Here is an 8,289-nt window from a genome sequence, read left to right on the forward strand (position 1 = left end):
CCCCCCCCCCCCCCCCGCCAGTGGGGAGCTGATGGTATGTCCTCTGCCCATGGTGGCCTTGGGTTCCACTCTTGGGGACCCTTGGCTGCTCTAAAATCCCTCCTTTTTTATCTTTTCCCTCTGTGATGATTCTTCATCTCTGGCTATCATTGATTGGTCTCTGTCATACTGTCCACATTCTCTCCTGTTAGCATAGTCCTTTGTTTAGAACCCCATCACATGCACACATGCTAATTTAGGCTTTTTCGGTCTTCTACTAATTTGGTTTGTTCCCCCAAAACTGGTCATCCTAAGGGCCCTGCAGCTGGGCACTGTCACCTGGTGCCACCTTATCTAATGTTATGGAACAGTGTGGTACATGTCTGCAGTTTCCCATCCTGTGTCTGCTTGCTGTTTGTCTGTGTTAGACACAGTGGGCCTTGAAGAAACTGTTACAAAGCAGGCTTTTTAAGAAATTAATTAACCTTTGCTGCTTCCCTGGACCATTATTCTGATGCATATTTACTTTACCTACATGCCAATTCTCAAAAGCAAACCCCTAAATAGCATTTTCTAGCCATCAATAAGGTGTGTTGATTATAGTGAGTTGGTTACCTCTAAGAACTGGGAAAGGACCTTGCTTTGTATACATCTGCCCTTGGGAAAAATTACTCCCTGACCCCACATTTGGACATCAGTAAGGCTGTGATCAAGATCATCAAGGCAGGAACCTCTGAGTTTTCCACATGCCATCATACACATCAACACACCCAGATCAAAACTTCTCAACTTTAGTTGAGGCCAGTGTTCCAGTGTCTCAGAGGAAGACAGAAGAAAACAAGCAAAACAAAAGCCAGTATCATTCACAAAGAAAAAAAAAACCTTCCAAGCCCCAACTGATGAGCAGTCAAAGCCCTCTGCCATTGGATTATCAACCTCCACACTACAAAAGCTACCTTTGTCCACTAAACTGAGGATCACAAACATAATTCCATTCTGCACACACTGATTTGTACACTAGAACTCCCTGTGCTATCTTACTATCCCTTCCATAACCTTATCCAGATTATTCCTCGATATTTAAGTACTCTTCCACAATACTTTGTTTGGAAGACTATTTTAAAACTTCATTCCTCTGACAGTTAGAAATGTCTTTCTAACTTCCAGTCTAAAATTATAAGTAGCAGGTAAGTAGCTATTATATCTTGGTTCAGGATTGTTTTTCACTCTAAAAAAGCTCACTCTGGGAATATCATTATAAAAAATGGTAGTATTACCTTCCAGCCTCCATTTTGCTGAGCCACACAAGCCAAACTTCTTTAATCTGCTTTCATAAAAAGACTTCCATTCTCTTGACTAACTTAGAGGCCCTTCTTTCATCTTTTTTAAACACTGGTGCCCAGCAAATTTTTCAAATAGGGTCTTACCAATGTGTTATAAAGTGGTATTATTACATTTCTACTGGCTACACCTCACCTTATATACCCTAAGTTCAAGCCACGTTTTTCAGATCTGTATTGCATTTGTGACTCTTAGTCATTGTGACCCTTAGTCATCCTCTGATTAACCAATACACCTAGGTCTGTCTTTTTCTCCAGTCTATCTACTCTCATCTGATAGCAGAACTCCTTGTTACTGGTCTTTCATTTCTTAACTTTAAACTTTTTACTGGTGAACTTCATGCCATATTTTAAGCTCTGTTTTACAAGATCATCTAAATCTTCCCGTATAATCCAGTCCTAGTCTTGCAATACCCTCAAATTACTTTTGTACTGGTTTCATGAAGATACTTCTATCTACAGTACCAACTTCACTTTTAAAATCCTGTTAAACAGGATTAGTCCTAAGACTGACTTCTAAGGAACAACACAGGAAACTGCTGTCTAGTCCAGTAACATGGGACTCTTGAAATCACTAAGGGTGGAAACAGACATGACCATTCATCATCTTTGTGCCACAATAAAACATTTCATGGAGGTACAAAGTGACAGCAAATAGATGCCCATAATGTGGCCATGACAAAAAGTAATAACAACTTGTGGCTCTTAATTATAGCAGACACCTGTTTGCTTTATACTGGGAGAGTATAGGCAGCAGGATCTGCATACACTCTTCTGCCGCCTGGGCAGGCACTCCCAGGGCTTTAGAGGCCTAGTCCTGTGCACCCCAGGAATTATTGCACAGGGTTAGGCCCCTCAAGCCCTGGAAACATCTGCCTGGATTCCCTCACTTGAAGAGATGTGCCCCTGACAATCTCCATGGACATGCAATTGTCCATCTTATTAGCACATTATAACTTGCTTCCCCCTCAGTTAATTTGGGGGATTTGTCTGAACAACAATAAAAATATTAAATTGAAATGTTCTACGAAGGAACTAAGCATTATACTTTGCCATTTATGAGCCATAAATATGCTGATTTCCTGCCTTTCTCATGGTATGACAGTGATTTTCATCAAGGCATATGATAATAACTGGAAAAAAAAGTTAACAGGATATTTCATTAGAGGTTCTGTGTGAATGCCAGAAATCATAGTTCCATAGTTTCTAGGGTCGGAAGGGACCTGATCAGATCATCTAGTCCGACCCCCTGCCATGGCAGGAAGAGCACTGGGGTCAAACAACCCCAGTAAGGTGGTCATCCAACCTCCTCTTAAAAACCCCCAGGGTGGGAGCCTGCACCACCTCACTTGGAAGCTGGTTCCAGACCCTAGCCGCCCTGACCGTGAAGAAATCAGCAAAGCTAAGGAGGGTCTTTCCTTATCTATGCTTACCAATTCACATATTCCTACCTAATTTTTCTAGACAGGTGCATCATATCCTGAGGCTTTGCCTTGTTTTTCTAGTGTGCTTTTTGATGGTTTCTCGCTACTGATGACAGATTCTGAGCTATACCCTTAGCTGGTGTGAATCAATAGCACTCCATTGACTACAGCAGAGGTATACTGATTTATATCAACAGAGGAGCTGGACCTTATATCTGCAACATTCCCATTTTATCAGTTGCTTTTTCAGATCAAGCACTTTGGCCTCCCCATCCAACTTGGACTACTCTAATTGAAAACATAATTTTATTCTTTCTTTTCCGTCTACTTCCCTTTCAACTTTGACTGTTCTTTCTGACCTCAATACACATAGGCATTCAGACTGCTCTATGCCACCTAACCTGGAGCTCTTACACTTACTCACCCCTTCAACCTCTGCTATCACTGAGAAACAGCATTGTTTTCATTAATTGGGCAAAAGGGACTAAGCCATTGAGTACCTCTCAGGCATGTGTCTCATTTCAAGGCACAGCATGCTTTTAGACCTAAATTTGTCTCTGTTTGACACCCATTTCCTATTATTCTTCTGTTTTATTGCTGTGAATTATTAACATTAGAAAAAATGCAACTTGCAAGTGAGGCTGAAGAAGACCTTTGCGTTTTACAAATAATGTCCCCCATGTAATTTTTCAGACTGCCTCTCTTCAGTTTAAACTGCATATCTCTTTGAGCGTCTTGAAACATATTTAGAAGGGCAATGGCTTGAAGAGGGCTACAGTTCTTGAGGAACCATATTATATGCATATTTTATTGGCTGACACTTATTTGAAATAAAGGAATATTGGTCTGATGGAGCAGGAGGTCTTAGGAGCTGAGTGAGTATTGCTACGATTCTTAGACAGACTTGTTCTGTCAAGAGTCAAGAAAGAGTACTTTATTCAGAAGGGAGCTCTACATAATTATGAGACCACATTATAGATAGGTATTTAGGCAGAGCTGAGACTCAGAAGATATTAATTTCTGTGTAAGGATAATGCAATATCAAGTGCACAACCCCTTGGGGTTGTCCCCATAGCCCCTTATGACATATATGTAAATTAAATATATTTAAGCACCTAGTGTGGGATACTTGTCATCCGATTTCCCTCAGTGAATAATAATTAATAGAAAAAAATCCAAATGTATCTTTTTACTATAATAACAAATGGATAAATGAAAACCTTACAAAGGAATAATTAAAAATCACAAAATACACACGCACACACATATTATTTGCTACCAAGGTGCAATATATCTGTGTGTGTGTATATATGTATGTATATTTTGTGACTTTTTAATGATTCCTTTGTAAGGTTTTCATGTATCCATTTGCTACCAGATTGCACCTTGGTAGCAAATAAGCTGCTAACCAGCTTCACATCCCTGATACTCCTCATATTCTGAGTCTAGTTAGCACAGATTAAGTCCACCTTCTCTAGAACCTCTGGATGGATCCAACATGCTTCTGTTATGCTTATGGGGGGAGGTGGGTAGCGGAGTCCCCCAGGGCTCGGTCCTGGGGCCTGCGCTGTTCAATTTCTTCATCAGCGATCTGGATGATGGGGTGGAAAGTAACCTGTTTAAATTCACTGATGACACCAAAATTTGGGGGGAGGTGAGCACGCTAGCAGGGAGGGAGAGATTGCAGAGGGATCTGGATAGGTTACAGGGGTGGGCTAACAGGAACAGGATGCGTTTCAATACGGACAAGTGCAGGGTGCTGCACTTGGGCAGTAGGAACCAGCAGCACACTTACACAATGGGGAACTCCCTACTCGAGAGCACGGAGGCAGAAAGAGATCTTGGAGTCATTATTGACTCCAAGATGAACATGGGCCGACAATGCGAGGTCATGGTTGGCAGGGCTAACCGGACCTTGTCGTGCATCCACAGGTGCATCTCGAGTAGAGCCAAGGAGGTGATCCTCCCCCTCTACGCGACGCTGGTCAGGCCACAGCTGGAGTATTGTGTCCAGTTCTGTGCGCCCCATTTCAAGAGGGATGTGGACAACATGGAGAGGGTCCAGAGGAGGGCCACCCGCATGATCCGGGGACAACAGGGCAGACCCTACAGTGAGAGACTGCGGGACCTGAACCTATTCAGCCTCCACAAGAGAAGGCTGAGGGGGGACCTGGTGACCGTCTATAAACTCACTAGGGGGGACCAGAAGGGTTTGGGGGAGACGCTGTTTCCCCTAGCGCCCGCTGGCATAACAAGGAGTAATGGGCACAAGTTGATGGAGAGGAGGTATAGATTGGACATCCGCAAAAACTACTTCACAGTTAGGGCGGCTAGGAGCTGGAACCAACTTCCAAGGGAAGTGGTGCTGGCCCCTACCCTGGGGGTCTTTAAGAAGAGGCTGGATGCCTACCTGGCTGGACTCATTTGAGTCCCGTTTTTTGTTTTGGGGTTTTGTTGTTCTCCCGCCCTGGCGGGGGGTGGGGCTAGAAGATCTACTAGGTCCCTTCCGACCCTAAATCTATGAAACTATGAAACTATGATGCTATGAAATTTCTTATTTCCAGCTGGCATTGAGAGCAAGACACATGTTTCTCTGATTGTGAGAAAAGTCATCCATATTTCCCTTTGATGTCCTTCAGCTTCTAGGACACTGGACAGATTTGTTATCCATCCCTTGGCCAGCAACAGCCTGAGCTCACCCAGACCTGATTAGTTAGTGAATCAGCTAGACCCTGTACAGACAGTTCTCACAGATTACTCCTCTGCCACACACTCCAACTTGGTTTCTAGGATAGTATTTTACTCCCCTTGACCTCAGTAGTACACCCCACATGGCCATTGCTACTACCCGCCACCATTTCCCCAAGGTGGTTACACCTGTACATTGCCTAAGGAGCATCAGGAAATCATAGACATCCTCATGTTATTCAAGAGCACACAAATCTGTTGTCATCAGCACAATACTAAGGTGAAGTTACACATTCCACTTAATAAGGGTACTTCAAACATGAGTGTCTGCATGTTAAAGCTTATTAACTCATGCTAAGTGCTCTCTGAATGTTTCAAGATTATGCCACTGCAGGCAAGGGTTAACTCTGGGCTGGGCTACCTAGCTGGTATTAGAGTAACTTCAGTTGGCTTCATGGAGTTAAAATGAGCCATATGCAATCCTCCAGCATCTCAGGTTGTACTGCTCCCAGCTCCCCTCCCTGCTACCCAGAGCAGGGATAGAGCCCAGGTGTCCTGGTTCCTAGCTATGTCCCTGCTCACCAGCCTTCAGGTGGAAAATCAAAGCTGTGCAGGAAATAAATGGTTTTAACCCTTAATATGCAACTGCTCCCAGCACAGTCTAACTTTTACATCACTTAACATTCAGTACATTTAGTATGGTCTAATTGTAATGTTTAACTTTACCATAAGTAGAAGCAGAAGTCCACAGGCACAGAGACACCTGATTTAGCTGAACCAACTGTTTTGCAATAGTGCTTATAAGAAGTGAACCTCAAACTTATCAATTAAAATGCCTTTAGCTTCTAAAAACTGACCCCAAGTATAATATTTAGAGGGTGACAAGAAACAGCACTTCTTCATCTTACTCAGTTCTTAATTCCACTGGCACAAGAATATACTAATAGGATGTTCTGTACTTGTGCTGTTATTCTGGAGTCTCCGTCTTGCAAGGATCCCACTTGATTGCATTGGGAGATAAGGGTACTGGGCATCTCTAGGAATTGCCTAGGACTTTGCAAGACCAAAGGATATATATTTTTATACCTTACTTCATTTTATGTCTTTCTATATCCTCTCAACTAACAATATGTTTTTTATCTACAAGAAGGGACTGGCAATGTAAGAATCTTAAAGAAATCATTGCAGGCTTGTATTAATTTTTTTCTCTTAAATTAATGCTACATTGCATAGCTACTTCTCTCATTCGCCTGAATTACAAACTATGAATTAAAAACTGGACAATATGTTGCTGTCCTTTTGATGTCACTCATTTTATCAAGAGAAGTGCAGAGCCCTCAATTGAAGTGGACCCAATAGTAGTAGCTGCACATGTCAGCTTTCCCCTCTGCCCCCCCCCCGCCCCCTTTCTTCTCTTCTAAACCATGACAGTGGAAAGGAGGGCAAGGAAGAGGGGTGAGGAGCACATATTTGAATATCCATTATCCTTTCCTGTTCTTCTCCACTGATCTGTCACATATCACATTTTCTATCCTTGCAGCATATGGTGAGTATTAGTGATAATAGCTGCAGCATGTCGATTCTGGGCCCTGCACACCCCTGACACCCTGGATTGCTGAATGACATTTACCTTACGAGAAAGAGTTTTATATTTTACACTCTTTGGTACACTCAAGGATTCCCTATCTCTGAACGGAAAATAGGGTTTGTGTTTTTGTAGCTGATTCTCATAATATTCCAAAATCGGATTAATACTCAGACTACAGGGAAATGGGATAAAGCTGAGCAAATGTCACCAAATAATTGATGTGATTGATTTTATGCTTGCAATATATCTGTAAGTGGATTGCGATTTCCTCTGTTATTTGTGATTTGCATTTTGAATATGATAGTTTATGCGCCAGTCATAACTATTAAAAATGTTGCCGATATGGTTTAAATGGCTCAGATTAACCATGGGGAAATACATCTTTGACATGACTGTAGGCATAGGCGCATTTCATAAATTACATCACCTCAGAAGTACTCCCAGAAGGTTGTGAACCTTTGAGGTGCATATATGAAGCATAATGCTCCCTGTGATACCCTCTTGCACTAGGTCAGTAATCTGCTACAGCCCTTTACATGGGAGGGCAGTGGGGCAAAAAATGTTTGGGAAGTGTGCCACAAATTCAATGCCATCTCCAAGTGCCATTCTAATGCTTTTTCCCTGTGTAATCTGCTACTCTGCTTTCTGTTCCTTGCCCTATCCTTTCTGACTAATCTGCTTCTCTGCCTTCTTCTCCCTGCCTTATCTGCTGCTGTGCTGCCTCCGTCCTCTGTTATGTGCCTCATGCTGTACACAGAGGCTTCCCATGCCACTTGTGGCACTCATTCCTCTGGTTAGCGCCCCGTGTGGTAGGGCAGCCCCCTCCACATACCTTACACTCATTAAGAAATTATCATTGGTTGATAGTCCTGGCCTCAACTGCCCCTAACTCCTGGTAGGGTGGGGAAGGAAACTTGGGTAAGACAGCTTTGGCTCTCCCCTCCACAGCTGGAGCTGTGATCTGGAAACATCTGATCCTACTACACAGAGGGAAGTGGGAGGATTTATTACTTCCCCTCTATGGTCCCATAAGATAATGTCCCAGTTTAGCCTTGACAGAGCAAAACAGAAATGTTGTCCTGAATATATGTCAGTTTAGCGTTCAGTTTTTCTAAATACTCAAAAATGTAACCTCCACTAAAGTCTGTGAAGGTCAGACTCAACTGCTTACATGTTTGCAGAAAGCAATCACAAACAGCACATAAGCATGGCCAACGAGATTTAATTAAAAAAAATTATATGCACATTTGCTGAAAAAGTTTCACATTAT

This window comes from Gavialis gangeticus, unplaced genomic scaffold (genome assembly GCF_001723915.1).
Source record: "Gavialis gangeticus isolate Ggan-Ray unplaced genomic scaffold, GavGan_comp1, whole genome shotgun sequence".
Taxonomy (NCBI): Eukaryota; Metazoa; Chordata; order Crocodylia; family Gavialidae; genus Gavialis; species Gavialis gangeticus.